Raw genomic sequence first — 19,285 nt, 5'->3', positions numbered from 1 at the left:
AAGACCTTAGACATTGAAAGGGGTTTCACACAAAAGGCTAGAAATACATTTGCGTATTGTGTAAGTTTAACATTGGAACATTCTTCCTTGGAAAGCTAAGGCTGCTATAGAATTTACCAAGGGTGACAGCGAGGACGGGTACCTTAGTGTCGGAGGTTTGGAATTTAAACAAAGGGAGGAGACAGGACTGTCATTGATTCTCTTTGCCTTGTCTGTCGAGCAATTTGCTTCACCCCTCTGTATGGACCATGCTGACTGAGGTATAAGATCTGCTATGCTGCACAAGTGTCACAAACGTCCATGATTCTGCCAAGGTACTTGTAAATCTTCCGGGATATATTTTCCTGCACCTGTAGAATGATCTTCAAGCATTGAGATAAAGAATAAACACCTTTAGATGGAACATTAAGGCCCTGCTTTATACTTTTTGGTGCAAAACTGCACTAACGCAGTTTTGCACCAAAAAGCTTAGCACCGTTTTTCACCATTTCTGTGCAGCAGCCAGGCACCATATTTATGGAATAGGGCAAGCCGGTACAAAGGGTACGCTGGCGTAAAAAAAAATGACGTTAGTTGGGTGGGACTGGCGTTATGAAAGAAGGGGGTTTTGCACCAAAAAATGACGCTAGGCGGGTTAGAGTGAAAAAAATGACTCTAACCTGCCTAGAGTAATTTTCTGATACAAAACCATCCATACCACATGACTCCTGTCTTAGAAAAGACAGGAGTCATGCCCACCACCCCAATGGCCAGCATAGGGGACCAGGGTCCCTTGAGCACGCCCATTGCATCCAGTGCCATGTAGGGGGGTCCATTTCAGGGCCCCCAATAGCACTTAAAAAAAAATACTTCCACCATGGAAATAGGCCCACAGGTCCCCTAACGCCTGCCCTGGCCCAGGTGTTAACAAATGGTGCAAAGCAAGCTTTGCACCATTTTCAGACCCCTCCTCCCTCCCATGCATGATTTTAGCACGGGGGACAAATATGGCGCTAAGGCCATAGAGTCAGTTTTTGCACGGGAACGCCTACTTTGCATCTCATTGACGCAAAGTAGGTTTCCACGTCCCAAAAATGACTTTAACTCTATAAATTTGGCGCTAGATGGGTTCAGTGCCAAAGTATAAATATGGAGTTAGTTTTGCACAGAATTTGCGTTAAAAAAATGACACAAATTCAGCGCAAAACAAGTATAAATATGCCCCTAAGTGACTTAATTAAAAAAAATGAAAACTACCCTATGAGAAGGGTTGTATGGCCGTCCCTGATTTGGAATGGTAATATTTACCTGCTCAGCTGTTTCACTTAGTTGACTGTCTGGATCTCTGAAAAACACATCTTGGCTGCTTGCTATGTTTAGATTGACCTGCTCCAGTTGTTCCTGTCACAAACCAACAGGATTCAAATTAATTCTATGTCAGGACCGGAGGGGAGGATCATTCATTTCTTACTTCAATTTTCATTACAGCAGTTTAAAAAAATAAAAAAAACAATCGCTACATAATCCATGAACCACAGTAAATGAGTATCCAATGCAACCATTAACCAATCCCAGCCAGTACATATGCATATATAAACTGATGATTTCTGTCCCCTTTCCACACTGCTGTCAGTTAAGTCCCTCGCTTTTTCTTACGACTCGTGCGTGGTTTGATGTTAGGGTGTTGGATTGGTTTTCAGTTTTGACATTGTTGTGCTTGACGCTAAATGTATTGCTGGTGCATTGTTTGTGAGCTATTCTGACTTTTGTCCCATGCACAGTATGCTTCTGCCCGAGTGTGTTATTTCAATTTCTAGCTAGTCTGTTATGTGCCACGACTTTGGGACACTGGAGGATTCCTAGGTGGGTTGCGACCTGATATGGCAGCGCCCCGTGTTCTTCAGACTCGTGAAATGCACCTTAGAGAACTTAGCAGCAGTTTATCCCTTTTGGGGATTTCCTGGCTGCTCTTTTCCATCCAACCCTCCCTGACACCAACATGGCGGTCTGCCTCTAGTTTTCTCTGCCTCCTGGCTACATTGTTGAATGCCACCTGGTGGCCTTGAATTAAAGCATCACTTCAGGAGCACCTTGAAAGGGGCTTCCCTATAAGTGTTTCACAGGGCAAATTCATTGTATGAATGGTGATTACACCGTTGTTAGACTTGGCATTCTTGGCGTGGTCTCCACGAACCTTTTGTCTCTGCCAGGTTGTTGATGTGTGCTAGACTCTGTTTTTGCTGTTTTTGATACTCTGGGCACTTTAACACTGGTAACCAGTGCTAAAGTGCAGGTGCGCCTGTGTAAAATGTATGTGCAATTGGCTATCCATGATTGGCATATTTGATTTACTAGTAAGCTCCTAGTAAAGTGCACTAGAGGTGCTCAGGGCCTGTAAATCAAATGCTACTAGTTGGCCTGCAGCGCTGGTTGTGCCACCCACGAGTATCCCTGTAAACATGGCTCAGACCTGCCACTACAGTGTCTGTGTTTGCAGTTTTAAACTGCCAAGTCGACTTGGCAAGTGTACCCCCTTGTCAGGCCTAAACTTTTCCTTTTATACATGTAAGGCACCCCTAAGGTAGGCCCTAGTTAGCCCCATGGGCAGGGTGCAGTGTATGTTATAAGTAGGACATGTCCGTATGTGTTTTACATCTCCTAACAGTGAAATACTGCCAAATTCAGTTTTCACTGTGCAAGGCCTATCTCTCTTATAGGTTAACATGGGGGGTCCCTTTAAATAATATTAAAGTGCAGATTCCCTTTGAGAGCAGATAGAAATGTGGAGTTTGGGGGTCACTGAACTCACAATTTAAAAATACATCTGTTAGTGCAGTTGGTTTTTAGATTTAGAGTTTGAAAATGCCACTTTTAGAAAGTAGGCATTTTCTTGCTTAAACCATTCTGTGACTCTGCCTGTTTGTGGCTTCCCTCTCTGGGTCAGTTTGACAGTGGGGCTGTTTGTGAATCCCCTCTAGACAATGGGACAAAGGGAGCTGGGGTGTAGCCTGCATATCCTGATGAGCCATAGAGTGGAGGGAGGAGTGGTCACTTACACCTGAATGGCCTGTGCCTGCCCTCCCACAATGCAGTCTCCAATCCCCTGTAGTGTGTCTGGGGCCTGGCCAACTTCAAAGGCAGAAAGGGGTATAAGAATTGGACCCCAAACCCCTGAAAATTAGATCACTCAGATTATGAACCAAGAGGAACCTCTGCCATGGAGAAGAGCTGGAGAGCTTAGGAGAATTGCTGCCCCTGCCTGTGACTGTGCCTTGTTGGGATATTCTGCAGTTGCTGCTCCTGCCTGTGAAAGGAGACAAAGACTGGACTTTCTTGTGCATTCCTGCTTGAGAGGAATCTCCAAGAGCTTGAACTGAGCTTGCCTCATGTTTTGAAGTCTCAGGGCCATCAGAGACTTCCTCCGCTAGTACCTGGACTCTCTGCTGAGAATCCTGCCCTACCAAGTGGTGCCTTATCCCGTCCCTGAGTCCCTGAAAGATGAAGTTGACAAACAAGAGCTGAAAATCCAGGTACAGAGGGCCATGCAGGGAAAGTTTTAATGCACCACTTGCAACGCGCTGATAAACGACGCACCACTGGCTTTGCGGCTGAAATCGATACTCCACCTGCATCACTGCTGGGAGATCGGTGCATCGTGGCTGAGGAAACGACGTGCAACACTCGCTTGCGGCTGCTGATAATGACGCAAACCCCACGCAGTGCAGTTTTCTAACACCGTGCGACTGGATTTTCCATGCATCGTTTCTCGGCGTCAAATTCATCTTGACTCTGCGTGGATCCGAGGTGCCCCGTCTGGAAATCAACCCATCACTCTCTTGCGAGGGAGAAAAATGGTGCATCGCAGATCCGACCAGAGAAGAAATGGCGCACGGCCTCCCTTGCGAGGAAGGAATCGACACATTGTTGACTTTTCTGATGTTCGCTCGCCCGTGCGGCCATATTTTTGACGCAAACCAGGTACTTTGTGTAAAATCATCATTTCCATTGTTTTGTATGGAGTGAAACTCATTCTTTTGAAAATTCATATTTTAACTTGTGTATGTTGGATTTTTGTCGTTTTGGTCTTGTTTGATTTAGATAAATATTACCTATTTTTCTAAACTGGTGTGGTGTCCATTTTGTAGTGTTTTCACTGTATTACTGTGTGTGTTGGTACAAATACTTTACACATTGCTTCTGAGTTAAGCCTACCTACTCATGCCAAGCTACCAAAGGGGTGAGTGGGGGTTAACCAGGTGTGCTTCTCCTTTGCCCTGACTAGAGTGAGGGTCCTTACATGGACAGGGGGTAACCTGACTGCCAACCAAAGACCCCATCCTCCTTGGAATGGAATCTTGTAGAGATCATGAATGTACCCCAAGTCTTGCATCAGAGGAGGAATGGCATCCTCAATGCTACTTTCCTGCAGAGGTTGAGAAGTTGCTGTCGCAGGCTGTTTTCTAGAGTGCTTGCACCTCTGCAGGAACAAGTGGACAAATTAGTGCACCAGGTGTCTGGGGTTCTTGGAACCACAAAGACGCAGGAGCAGGGTTCAGCAGATTATCAGCCTCAGGGACACACAGGGCCCAGAAACGTGACGCAGGGTACCTGGAAGGTTTCGATTGACTGAGAGAGACCTTCAGTAAGAGTGTGCACATGTTGAAAAATGCACCCTACCGGGAGAACGCATTCTCAGGGAAAAACTGTGATGTTGTTGCACCTGATTTTGACTCTGATGAGGGGTCCCCAAAAAGGGAGAGGGTGACACTGATGAGGATAGCTCTTCAGATGAGGGGCATGAGCCAGGGTGACCCTGGCACACAGGTTCACCTGCCTCTGACTCTTTTGAGGGACAATCTAGCTCGGCGGACATGTTTGAGCCTGATGATATATACCACCCGAGATCCTCCGAATGGATACCGGAACAGAAAATGGCAGATTATGTCGCCAGTAATTTTGATAAAGAAGTTCGAGCCTGCTTACGGGCAGAGTGCCCTAGGCCATCTTCAGACGCAGACTGGAAAGTAGTGTTCAAACACTGAGATCAACCCAAAAATGTGTAGCTTCTTATATGAAGGATCCCAAGAAGAGTATTGACCGCTCCTGGAGTGCGTGTCAAGATAAATTACTGGACGTCCTAGGCCCACTTACAAGAATTATTGAACTGGCAGAACAACCTGGGCCCCACTCCACACTGACATCGTTTTGGGCTGGGCGCAGAGGGTGGTGTGCCTACTAGGCAACACCTACTGTGCTTTTTTCGACGAGAGGCATCAGTCTGTCATTCCGATCCTAAGTTGGGGGAATTATCTGCATCCGAAGCAGGTTCTGTAGCACAGAACAATCTCTTTGGGTAGTTGTCCGTAAAAGAACTAGGAAAGTTTGTGGCCACCTTCTCAGTGCACAACAAAGGACTTTTATATTTTTTCCCAGGGAAGGTTTTGCCAGGGACAGAAGAGGCAGGGGTCGGCCGCTACTTCCAGCAAGGCCCCAACAGAGGTCAAGCCCAGTGGAACAACAATGGAACAATGGCTGTCATGGAGCCTTCTTTCCCAACAGGGGAGGTGGAAAAGGCAGAGCCAACCAGGATGCTCGGGGGGCTATTGCACCCAAAGGATTTAACGGTAAGCAATATAATTTCCTTCCCTAAAAAACTAGGGGGAAGACTATGGTTATTCACAAACAAGTGGGTAAAAGTTTTTCGGATCTTTGGGTCCTCCAGATGGTACAAGGGTTTCACATAGAGTTCTATAGATCCCCGGTACAGGTATTAAAACCAACTCCCCTGTTTTTCTGAGAGCAGGACATGAGTCTTATCAACTCAGAGGAGCTTCTCCACAAAGCACGATTTGGAGGTCAGGGGTGCACAGTCGTGGTTTCCTCAGCAACCTCTTTTTGGTGGAAAAGCAGGACAAAGGGTTTCCGCTGATAATAAACCTAAGAAAGTTCAATGAGTGGCTGGTGCACCACCACTTCAAGATGGAGGGTATTCACCTCTTGAGTGACCTCCTACTGCAGAACGACTGGATGGTACGCCTTGACCTCAAGAACGCGTACCTCACAGACCCTTTCTTTCCCCCGATTTGCTGTTTTCTGCAATGCGCTTGGAGGGATCATATATACAAGTTTCAATCTCTCCCATTCGGTCTGTCATCAGTACCATGGTGCCTCACCAAACTCCTTTGTCCTGTATTGGATGTCCTAAGGATGAAGGGAGTCAGATTGATGATTTATTTAGATGATTTCCTCCTGATGGATCAATAATGTACTCACCTAGTGTTGCATTTGAACATGACTATTACACTCTTTCAGGACTTGGGGTTCTCATCAACAGACAAAAGCCAGAATTGACCCCGGCTCAGAGGATGACCTTTTTGGGTTTCCCCCTCCTTGACAGCCACTCTGAGTCTGCCGTAGTTGAAGATTTCCAAGATCAAGGAGGAATTGATCAAGGCACTAAGGCCCATATTTATACTTTTTGACGCAAAACTGCGCTAACGAAGTTTTGCGCCAAAAAAATTAGCGCCGGCTAACGCCATTCTGAAGCGCCATGCGGGCGCCGTATTTATTGAATGGCGTTAGCCGGCGTTAGCCGACCGGCGCTGCCTGGTGTGCGTGAAAAAAAACCACGTACACCAGGCAGCGCCGGCGTAGGGAAAAATGGCGTTTGGGCGTCTAAAAATGGGGCAAGTCAGGCTGAGGCAAAAAAATCGTCTTAACCCGATTTGCGCCATTTTTTTACGACGCTCATCCCCCATTGAAATGACTCCTGTCTTAGCAAAGACAGGAGTCATGCCCCCTTGCCCAATGGCCATGCCCAGGGGACTTCTGTCCCCTGGGCATGGTCATTGGGCATAGTGGCATGTAGGGGGGCACAAATCAAGCCCCCCTATGCCAAAAAATAAAAAAAAATAAAATACTTACCTGGACTTACCTTTTCTTCCCTGGGGTGGGTCCCTCCATCCTTGGGTGTCCTCCTGGGGTGGGCAAGGGTGGCAGGGGGTGTCCCTGGGGGCAGGGGAGGGCACCTCTGGGCTCATTCTGAGCCCACAGGTCCCTTAACGCCTGCCCTGACCCAGGCGCTAAAATCCGGCGCAAATGCGGATTTTTTAGACCCGCCCACTCCCGGGCGTCATTTTTGCCCGGGAGTATAAATACGACGCAATAGCATCGGAGTCATTTTTTAAGACGGGAACGCCTACCTTGCATATCATTAACGCAAGGAAGGTGTTCACGCAAAAAAATGACGCTAATTCCAGGTACTTTGGCGCTAGACGCGTCTAACACCAAAGTATAAATATGGAGTTAGTTTTGCGTCGAATTTGCGTCGAAAAAAACAATGCAAATTCGGCGCAAACGGAGTATAAATATGCCCCTAAGAAGGGACAGGATTTCTCTCAGGCAGTTCACCAAGATAGTTGGCTTGTTGCCATTGATGATACAAGCCATCTTCTCTGGCCCCTTTCTCTACAGAGCATTACAGTGCCCGAAGACAGCTCACCTCCAGAGAAGCCTCACCTACTCAGAACTAATCTCACTGACTACGGAGGCCAGGACGGAGTTACAGTGATGGATAGACCACATGGAGGTTTGGAATGGCAGGGCGCTCTTCAGATCCTCGCCAGACCTGATCAGAGAATTGGATGCCAGTGGACAATGCTGGGGATCCAGATGTGGTGAGATCTTCATGGGAGGAAGATGGATAGAGGAGGATGGAAGGAGGAGGAGTTATCCTGCACATTAACTGCCTCGCAGACTCATTTGCAATCCTGTCCCATACTCAGGACAAAGTTTCATGCTGTGTCCTCCTGAGGATGGACAATACTTCAACTGTACAATGCATCAGCCACTTGGTGGTGTATGTACTCGAAAGCAATGGCGGGGTTGGCAAAGGACTTCTGGCATTTCTTCCTCCAACTCCAGAATTCAGTGACTGCGGAATACCTGCTGGGAACTCAGAACACAGTGGCATACTGGAACTCCCAATCCATCAAGGATTCCAGCAACTGGTAACTATATAGAGCAGTATTCCAAGCCTTGCAGTGTTTGCCTCCAGACTAAACACTCAGCTCCCGCTGTACATCAGCTGGTGACTGGACCCAGGTGCCACTGCAGTAAATGCCTTCCTACAGAACTGGAGAAGAGGGCAGCCCTATGCATTTCCAGTGTTCTTTTTGATTCCCAGAGTGGCAGCTCAAGTCCAACGTAAGTGGGCTTCAATGGTACTGCTAACTCTGATCTGGAAATCACAGGCATGGTTCTCCACCCTGTTGGAGTTATCTTGGAAAGCACTGATGAAACTTACATCATTTCTAGTGGTCCTTCAGGATCCTCATGGCCATCCACATCCCTTGGTCATGCATTGCCATTTCAGTCTTATAGCTTGGAGGATTTCAGGCGACGTTGGATGACCCTGAGAAACTCATTCATCAGGCCTGGGTCTCCGGACTATCATGAGTTGTGGATCGACATGGAGAAGATGGGTTTGTTGATGTGTGAAGAGACACTTGGATCCCTTGATGGCAGAGGTTACAGACATCCTGATTCTTCTAACAGAACTGGCTTGTTTGGGCCTAGCTTATTGCACCTTGAATTTGTTCAAATTGGTGATTTCAGCAGGGGGGGTCATCATCCCATAAACAATGTCCAAGTGGGGGAGCACTCATGGGTTTGTAAGCTCATGAAGGGTATCAGAATGTCTAGACCCCCAGAAACCAGATACTCTGGATTATGGGATGTTAGTTTGGTTCTACACCTTCTACTAAACTGGCAGGATAACCAGTATCTTTGGAGGGAAGAAAGTTTCATTGAAGCTGGCCATGCTGCTCTGCCTGATTTCTCGCAACACTGTTTCAGATATCAGAGCCTTAAATATCACAGCAAGAGTTTTCATGCTGGAGGCTGTCACCTTCTCTATCTCTCGAAGGACAAAACAAATATCAGGTCAGTAAACTACTGAGCTTTTGAGGGTTCATCCAAACTGTGGGCCTCATTTACAACAAACTGGCGCATTGATCATGATGTGCCAGCTTGCTTGCGCCGCATTGTGCTCCCTTAACAACACCAGGGTAGCTGTGTATTTACGATACAGCACAACATGGCACTCAATAGCACAGCTGCATCAGAATTTCTGATGCAGTTGTGTCACTTTGTTGGACTAGCATAACATTTTTTTACACTAGTCCACCAAAGCTAAGGGAGGCCCATTTAAAACAGCCTAGCTCTACTTTAATGCCTGCCCTTGAGCAGGCATTAAAAAATTATGCCTGAATGATGCAGTGCAAGCTTGTGGATTTCACTGCACCATTTTTGTAGGCCTCCTAGCGGAGGAATGCTTCCTTTGCATGCATTATACCTGGTGCAGGTAAAATGTGCACAAGGGTTTACAAATTAGTGCAATGGTACTATTGTGCCATTTTGTAAATATGGCGTGGCGTGGGGACTGTTCTGCACCACCATAGCATTAAAAAAATGACACTACGGCAGCATAAGGTGCTTGTAAATAAGCCCCTTTGTGTGGTCATATGCATTATGGCATACGAGGAAATGTCGGCTGATAGAAGGCTGCCAGCTAAGAGACAACTTTTGATTGCTATCAAGAAACCCTTCAAGGTGGTTTAATCTCCTTCCATTGCGATGCGGGTAAGGTGCATTATGCGGAGGCCGCAATTGATGTACACCAGTTTGGGGCTCAGTCACGAGGGGGGGGCATGGCATCTAAGGCCATTCAGGTAGGTGGCAGATTGGAGGACATAATGAAGGCTGCAGACTGGTCATCAGAGTCCACTTTTAAAAGGTTTTATTTCAAACCTATTTTTGATGCCGCATTATTGTTGGTAAGTAAGACTTGAACATGCATAATCCTCACCTCCGTTCCTGACATAGAATAAAACATTTACTAGCTAACCTAAAGGAAGGTTTCAATTCCGTTAAGGACATGGAGGTAAGGATTGTCCCTCCCAGTGCATATTTACATTATGATTCTTCCCACCTATTAATTTTGGGTTAACAGGAAGTAATCCTTAATTTTATACTGTGGTATTCATTCATACTTGCACTTTCTAAGTATTAATGCTGTGAATTGTTTATTTTCCTGGATAATTTATATATATGCATTTATTATCTTGCCTGATTTTGTCTGGACTTTTTTGTGGTTATGATCTGGTCTAAATTTATCATGATGTGATATTTGGTTATGATTTTACATATTATGTTGGTCATATTACGATTATATTTCCGGACTGATTTAACCAAGATCAATTTTTCTGTAGGTTCTGACTCCAAGGCTGATTAAAGGTGCTTGAACACTAACTTCCTAGAACTCCTTGCAGACTTATGAAGAAGAGGAAGAGGAACAGATACCACCAATTTATATATACATATAGACTGTGTTGGAGTTGGTTAATGGTTGTCATGGACACTTATTCCCTGTGGTTCATGGGATATGTAGAGATTGTTTTTTCTTTTACTCTGAAACTGCTATAATAAAAAGTGAAGAAAGAAATGCATAATCTTCGCCTCTGTCTACTTAATATAAATGAAACTTTCCTTTATGTTAGTTAGGACATTTTTTATTTCTAGGATATATGCTGTGCTCCAACCGGAACACCTGGAGGAAATCATGAACATTATAATCACACAGGAAACTGACATGACTGGCCTTATCCCACAATCATTTTGGAAAACAACTCTCGAGTCTATCATTGACATTTTCAAAAGATAAAGTCTAAACATACCCACAGAGTACCTAACACCAGTTACCTTTCCCCTTTGCACAGACACCTGCCCTAGATGCAGTTTGACAGGGGCATACCTGTAAGAAATTGGGTTATTAGTACAGGAGGTTAAGTAACCATCATCCTTGTCAGGGTGATCTTTAAAGTAACTAAATTAACCAGAATTCCACCCCCTAGTACCTAAGGCACAGAGAAGCCAGGCCAGGCTTAAATTAGATGCGAAAACAACAGAACATGGACAGAATGTAGAGCAAATCAAACATTCACCCCCAGTCACAGATCTGGGTTTAACCCATCAGTTTCTTTGCTTGCCATGCCATTCCAGTTTGAAACCAGCCATATGCAAATCAGTCTTGACCCTGTTCCTCATGGGAACAGTCCAGCACGAACTGCCAGGCCAGGTCCTCCCTGTACCAGAAACAAGCATCCTGGGACCTTAGAGGCAATGTGTAAAGTGTTCATGCAGTACCCAAACAGTAACAAAATTAAAACACAACACAAGAAACATCCCAAACCAGTTTAGAAGAATAGAGTACATGTTAATGAATAAAATGAAAAAGAGCTACGAAGAGAAACCAGAGTAATTGATTTTTAAAGTTTAAGGGTCAAAAGAGCCCCGAAAACTGTTAAGCAGCAACTGCTATCCTCCAGCTATCCTTGACCAGCACCTAGGTACTTGTAAAGGCTGACCACTATGGAACGGAATTAAGATACAGAAACTAGGATTGAATTGACCAGAAGTTTTTGGTTTGGACTTAGGCCCATTTTATGGCCTTTTGGGGCAGGGCAGCGCAGTAAGTCACTTTTCTATGCTGCCCTGTGTCAACGAGAAAGGGAAGGAATGCACTGTGTCTATGGCATACGGTGCATTCCTGTCCTTTCCCTCTGTGCTGGTGTTGTGTTGGCAGCCTAGCGTCAATGAAGGCACCCTTGCACCATACACCTCATCCCCCAGGGACCAGCGTTAATATATTTTTTTTGAGGGGGAGGGGACCACTTGGCCCCCTTCCCCAGGCCAATCTTAGCCCCGGGACCCCTGTTTGACAGCTCTCACTTGCTGGAATCAGAGTGTTTGCTCTGACTTGGTGGGAGCTGTCAAAGCTCCAGCCGAGTCAGAGCAAACACCTATGTCCGAGGGTGGGCACCCAGGGACATAGAAGGAACTGGCCCTGTGGGTGGTGGTGGTCCCAAGGCTCATTACTGGCTCCACATGGCCCCCTCAACATTAGAATTTGATCAAGGGAGGTGGTGGTCCTTGGGGCTGGAGATTCTCAATGGACCCCCTTTCTTTTTTAAATTCAGTCTGGGGAGGTGGCTGTCTTGGGGACTGTGGTGGGGGGCGCATGGCCCCCTCACTTCATTGAATATTTGTGCCAGGGAGGAGGCGGTCCCGGGGCCTTTGGGGGGACCTGGCAGCCCCTTACATTTAATTCTACATTTGCCCCTGGGAGATGGCAGTCTGCAGGGCTGTAGGGGGGAGGTCTGAGCACCCCCTGCATTTCACTCTATGTTTGGCCCCGGGGAGTAGGGGGTCACCCGGGTCTCAGGGGGGTCATGCCTCGCATTTCATTCTATGTTTGGCCCCTGGGAGGTGGTGGCTCCCGAGTCTGTGGGAGGGCTGCGTGACCCCCACATATAATTAACGTTAGCCCAGGGGAGATGGCAGTCCCCAGGGCTGCACAGGATGGTCTGGATGGCCCCCGCATTTCATTCTATGTTTGGCCAGGGTGGAGGCTGTCGCTGGGGCTGCAGGAGGGTCATGCAGCCCCCCAGCACACATAATTTGTTTGGCCCTGGGGAGGCAGTGATCCCTGGGGCTGCGGGGGGCTGGGCAGCCGCCTCTCATTTCATTCTATGTTTGGCCCTTGGGAGATGGTGGTTCCCGGGGGCTGTGGGAGGATGCCCTACACCCCCCGCATTCAATGTGAAATGAGCCCAGGGGAGGTAGTGGTCCCTTGGGCATTTTTTAAGCCCTAGGAATGGGGCCCCTTGCGACCCCCCTTATTTTTGACAGGCCCCGGGGATCTGGCGCACCCGGGGGCTGCTTACAAAACAAGCGTGGATTAACTCAAGTTATAACTCGTGAACAAGGAGCAGGAGCTCCGAAACGCATTGAGTTTTGAGTTTTTCTGCCATTTTATTCACAAATAAAATAATATACCTGCCTAGTAAAGGAGCTTCTGGACGCTGTCTACTTACCTATTATTTAGGAGGAGTAGGCGTTTTGTGTTTGTTGGTGATATATATATATATATATATACATATATATATATATATATGCATATATATATATATATATATTCATACACACACACACACATATGTGTATATATGTATACATATGTATAGGTACATATATATTTATATATACATATTCACTGAAACAAAAGAATGGTTAAACTGACATTATAGTTAGGTATGGTAATAATATCTTTCTTTGCATTAAAAAAAACTTAGAACTTCACAGAAAAAAACAAAGGTTAAATGGACATTATATAAGGTTAACATGTCAGTTAAAACATACAGGATTAAATGAACAAAACCACTGAAATTCACCAATTATATTTATCTGTAACTCCTTCCCTAAAGTAACAAAAAAACAAATTCTTCCAGCATGCACAGTGTTGTCATCAATGATGTCATTTCAGATGTTACAAGTCAAGTTATCAATAATGTCATAGAACATAACGTGATGTAATATGGAGGTGATTAGCAGTGCATGGCGAAGGCACGAGTCATACTTACTTTAGGACACAAATTACAGGTTTTGTGGTCCTCCCCAAGCAAATACTGGCCCAGGGGATCTCCCCATCCCCCAGGCCTGAAATTTATTGAGGGAGCCTTTACAGGTCCTGCCTTTACAGGTCCTGGGGACTCCATCACCCCAGGGCAGGATTCTTTTTTCAGGGGAGGGAGGCACATGACCCCCTCCCCAAGCCAACACTGGTCCTGGAGACCCAATGCCCATCATACAATGTTGGCAGCCAAAGGGAGAGCCCTAGGGCCATTGCGGCCCGCCGGCTCCCCAGCTTAAACCCTTCCTTCTGACTGGGAAGACCAAGTTTTTTTCTCTGCTCCTGCTCGCCGGGAGAAATCTCAGTTTTGATACATGCACTCTAAAATTTTTGCAGCTCCCACCAAGTTGGAGCACATTTTTTTTTTTATCTAGCTGTGCTCTTGCAGGCAGAGAAACAGCATCCTCAAGCAACCGGATCACCTTCAAGAATACCTCCACTTCGGATTGGACCGACCATCCCTGCACCCAACATCCATCACCGCACCCAACAGTCGCCTCTGTGTCCCCAGGGCCCCCCCACAGGAAATGGAACGGAATCACCGACGAGCAACTTACCACGACCCTCGCCAAATCACCACCACTCCCACCGCCGCCGCGAATGCTAGAACATGCAACTTCAAAACCTGGATCACCGAATGCGCCAACTCCTTAGCCCCTCTCCGATCAACTTTGGTGAAGCGCGTTACAAAAAAAGCCAGCTGGTTCAACACCGAACTCCAGGAATCCAAACACACCTGCATGCGCCTAGGGAAGAAATGGAGAAACAGCAAAACCAGCAAAGACCTTGCCTCTTTCAGAGCCGCCATTGCCACCCATCACCAACGCATCAAGAACACACAAAAAAGTCACACTGCGTGAACGCATCAACACCTCCCCACACAAAACAAGAGAACCCTTCACGGTGATCAACAAATTCACCAATCCTCCCTCCGAAGCCACCAACATCCCCCCATCGCAAGACCTCTGTGACAAACTGGTCACTTTCTCTCACCGCAAGATTAAGGACATCTATGGCAGCTCCCTCCCACAGAACCCACCCAAAGTCAGAACCCACCCAGACCATCCATAAGCTGGTCCACGCTCACCTCAGAAGAGACTGAAATCATCATGAACCACATTCACTCCGGAGCACCAACAGACCCATGTCCTCACCACATCCACAACTGAGCCAGTGCATCCATCGTCCCTGAACTCTGCAAGATGGAGCCACCTTCCCCGAAGATTGGAAACACGCCAAAGTCCCCCCTCCTGAAGAAACCCACAGCCAACCCATCAGTGCTCAAAAATTTCTGACCGATCTCGCTGCTACCCTACCCAGCCAATGTCCTGGAAAAAGCCATAAACTTGCAGCTGCAACAATTCCTCAAGGAAAACAATTCTCTGGAGACCTCTTAGTCTGGATTCAGCAGCAAACACAGCATGGAGACAGCTCCTCTTGCAGCCACCGATGACATCCGCACACTCCTCGACCTCAGACACACTGCAGCACTCATACTCCTCGACCTCTCAGCAGCCTTCAACACAGTCTCCCACAGCACCTTATGCGCCAGAGTTCACACAGCAGGAATCCGTGGAAAAGCCTTGCAATGGATCCACTCCTTCCTCACCGGAAGAACACAGTAAGTCAGGCTCCCACCCTTCATATCCAAACCAACATAAGTAAGCTACGGAGTCCCTCAGAGATCCTCCCTGAGCCCAATGCTCTTCAACATATAGATGGCCCCACTGGCAGCCATCGTTAGAGACCACGAAATGTGTCATACGCCGATGACACACAACTCATCATATCCCTCACTGAAGACCCGGAAAAAGCTAAAAGGAACTTTCATACTGGGTTGAAAGAAGTCGCTGCCTGGGTGAGGGAGAGCCGCCTCAAGCTCAACTCGGACTAGATTTAGCTCATCATCTTCCGAAACTCCACCTAAGCCTGGGACAACTCCTGGTGGCCCTCATCACTCAGCACACCACCTACTCTGACTGACCAAGCCCGCAACCTAGGAATCATCCTCAAGACCTCCCTATCTATCACACAACAGGTAAACACAGTCACCTCTTTCTGCTGGCACATCCTCCACAAAATCTTCAAATGGATCCCGGTAGATTGCCACAAAATAATCACCCACGTCCTAGTCACTAGCAAGCTTGACTACCGCAATGCACTCTACGTCAGCACCACAACAAAGAACACCAGGAAACTACAACTCATTCAAAACGCCGCCACAAGACTCGTTCTGAACCTCCCCTGCCAAGAACACATCTCCCAAAACCTGAGGACCCTCCATCGGCTCCCAGTAGAGAAGTGAATCAACCTCAAACTACTCACCCACACCTACAAGGCCCTGCACAACATCGGACCGGGCTACCTGAAGCATCGCATCTCCTTCCATAACCCTGCCAGACCCCTCCGCTCCGCCCAGCAGGTGCTAGTTACCATCCCATGCATCTGGAAAACCACCACCGGAGGAAGATCTTTTGCATACCTTGCAGCTAAGAGCTGGAACAAGCTGCCCACACATCTCAGACCAAGCCTGTCTCTCACCATCTTCAGGAAGAACCTCAAAACTTGGCTGGTAGAATGAGGCCTAGACCCACCACCAGCGCCTTGAGACCCTCATGGGTGAGTAGTTGTGCTTTACAAAAAACGATTGATTGATTGATTGATTGGGGTGGGATCCCCAGGACACACAATATAGCCAGTCCAGGGGTTTGGAGTCCTCGGGCCTTGAAATGGCTCAGGGAGTGGGAAGAGTGTGCGCTGTCCTCCCCTGTAATTAAATATTGGGCCCAGGGGATGGAGGCCTCAGAGAGGCTCGGGCAGGGGGCTGCATGCACACTTCTTCTTTTAAGGAATACACCTGGGTCTTTGGAGGCTCAGGCAGGGGGCCGCACTCCCCTTCACTTTTATTTTAGAATAAACTCTGCTCATTTCATATTCCCACTTGCCGTTTTTTTTTAATTTCTGGGTGCCCTGGTCCCACCCACAGCACTCAAAATGATTTAAAATGTTGTGGGTGCTGGGGGCATGGCCTCCAGTGCCTCGCCAGATCCCATGCCAGCGCCTATCCCTGGCAGGAACAAGAGTCCCAGAGAATGGGATTTCTGAGACACCACAGTGAAATGCTCCCTAGAACCACTGAATAACTTGGCGAGGGGGATATATGCCCCCTCCCAAAATGAATGCAGTAAGTCCCATAGGATGGTGTCCCCGGACCCATGGAGTTGCTCGGGATGGAGGCCGCTTGGCCATCTCCCCTTAAACTAATAATTAGTCGACTTCCCAGGTCCCCAGCCCACCCCAGGGGGAATTCCAATTGAAAAGGCAAGATCCCACACTTTTTAAAAACTTTAACATGGATCCATGGGTCTAACATTGATCTGTGGCCCCTTTTAAAAATAAAATAGTTCTTGGCCCCAGAAGGATCCCCTCACAAGGCCTACTGGATCAGGGTATCCCTATCCTCTATCCCATATGTTTTTTTTTTCAGGACAGGGGAATGAGTCCCCAAGTGCTAAAATAGCTGCAGCAACTTCTTTGCTGATGTTGTTGGCAGACCATCAGATCTATCTTTTGATCGATTGACTCCATGGAGGCACTGTGTCTATAGGTACATTTAATTTTAACCTTAGTTACTCTAAAGCTACTAAATGGATTTACACCAGATCACAAAAAGTATGCTTTCTGAGCAAAGGTGTAGGTTTCTGGCAAATTTGTCGGAAATCCATTTAGCCATGTTTTCTGTATTGCTATTCAATTCCGCTATGGAAAGTTGGTTGGGAAAACACATTTTTGGCCCTAAACCTTTTCTGGAAGGAGCTGGGTGTGATGAGACTTTTTTCCAGAGGTTGACTTTACGTGTGATAATAAAATATTACTTTACATTAAAAGAACTCTAGAAATTCAATGACAAAACCAAAAGTTAAAGTGATGAAAATTTCAGTGCCAACGTAATGTTTTACACTAAAAAAATATTGAAAATCACCACTTATAGTTATCTCTAGAAACTATAACTCACGCCCTCGCCATGCACAGCTAATTACCCCAGATATTACATGACTCATGACATGTTCTATAAAATCATTGAAAACATCACTGCAATATTTAAAATGACATATTTGATGACAAGACTGTACATAGCAGGGGCACAAGTTATACTTCCCCTAGGGTACAGGTTATAATTACTAGAGATGACTACAAATGGTGAATTTCAGTGGTCATTTGAGTTTAAAATCTTATGTTAGCACTGATATTTTCGCCTAACTATAATGTCACTTTAAACTTTTGTTTTTTCAGTGGTGAAAAATATGAGTGTCTGTGTGTGTATATATATGAATAATAAAATTCATTTCTATTTTAATATTATAAATTAGGGTATACACAAAATATTTTCAGGTGCTTCCTTGTTCCTTGTTATCCGTTTTGTTATTTAACTTATGTTACTATGCATTTTTTTTACTTAAAAATAAAAATATTTTGATATTAAATAGTGTTTTTAACATTTACAATATACAAATGGAAAGATAATCCTTTCTATGAATATATTTTATCAAAATGTTTGTATTTTTATTAAAACAATTTATTAAACTACATTTTTATAATTCATGATAAATCGTTTTAGTTCATCATTATCCGTATCATTTTATTCAAAAATTGAAAAATTATATTAATATATATATTTTGCACAATTATCAAAATACATGTACTACATACAGTTAAAAATAAATTACATTGTAAATATTTAATTCAATAAAAAATATTTTGAAAATAAACTTCAGTATATTTAGCTATTTCTCCAGCAACCTTTATGCCATGGTAATGTGGTAGATCACCATCCCGCACAGCAACATCAGCCAAGATATGCTACCCCTAGTCTACATCCTTCTCAACTAATTTCTGCAACTCTACTCTACTGTGCGCCCTCTGCCACCTTACCCTTTGCTTCTGCAGAGGATAGCCCTGTCTAACTATACCATAGCATTCTAGGAAAGTAGCTTAACACAATCCCTAATAGTACCCCTACTACCTGTTCTTCAACATCTGTCCCTTTCCTTGTTCAGTATTGTCTTTGAGGCATCCTGACAAACAAACAGCATAAGGACAATGACAAAAAGACAGTAATAATGGAACCCAAACTGTTGAAATCTACTTAGCTAAAACACATTATACACATAACATACAAAAACATACAATGGTTTACAAACAGGTTGACTATGAAGTATCATGAAACAAAAGCATGCCGGATTGTGCATGTTTATGGGGTTTTCTTTAGGGTATTATGGCCGCTGACATTGTACTCAGTACAGATGTGAAGTACCTAGATGGATATAGGATTACTTTTAGAAGCCCTATGTCATTTCTGTTACATTTAGCACATGCTTTGAGTATTCAATCTTTGATATATGTGATAAAGTACCCTTGCTGTACATTCTAAGGGTACTGAAAGTCACCGAGGAGTTCTGTGGCCATATAGAGACACAAAGCCTAAGGCCATGTTCCTTTATAAGGTTTTTGGAACTCTGAAGTGACTTGCAATGTTCTTATCATGTACGACAAGGGGTACTTTATCCTTTATAATACATGATCACACCATCAGCTTTTCCACAAACCACCTTGGTGAGTAGCGCTTTCATTTGAAAGAGAGTGCACATTTACAAACATGAAATAAAAATAGAATCAATAGTGAAAAATTAAACACATGAACAAAGCTGCTAGCTTGTTGTTGACAAAAGAATATTAGAAGAAGTGTTTTGTAAAGAGAAAGGTGCAACAAAAATA

This window comes from Pleurodeles waltl, chromosome 9 (genome assembly GCF_031143425.1).
Source record: "Pleurodeles waltl isolate 20211129_DDA chromosome 9, aPleWal1.hap1.20221129, whole genome shotgun sequence".
NCBI classification, from domain to species: domain Eukaryota; kingdom Metazoa; phylum Chordata; class Amphibia; order Caudata; family Salamandridae; genus Pleurodeles; species Pleurodeles waltl.
This window is presented reverse-complemented; position numbering follows the sequence as displayed.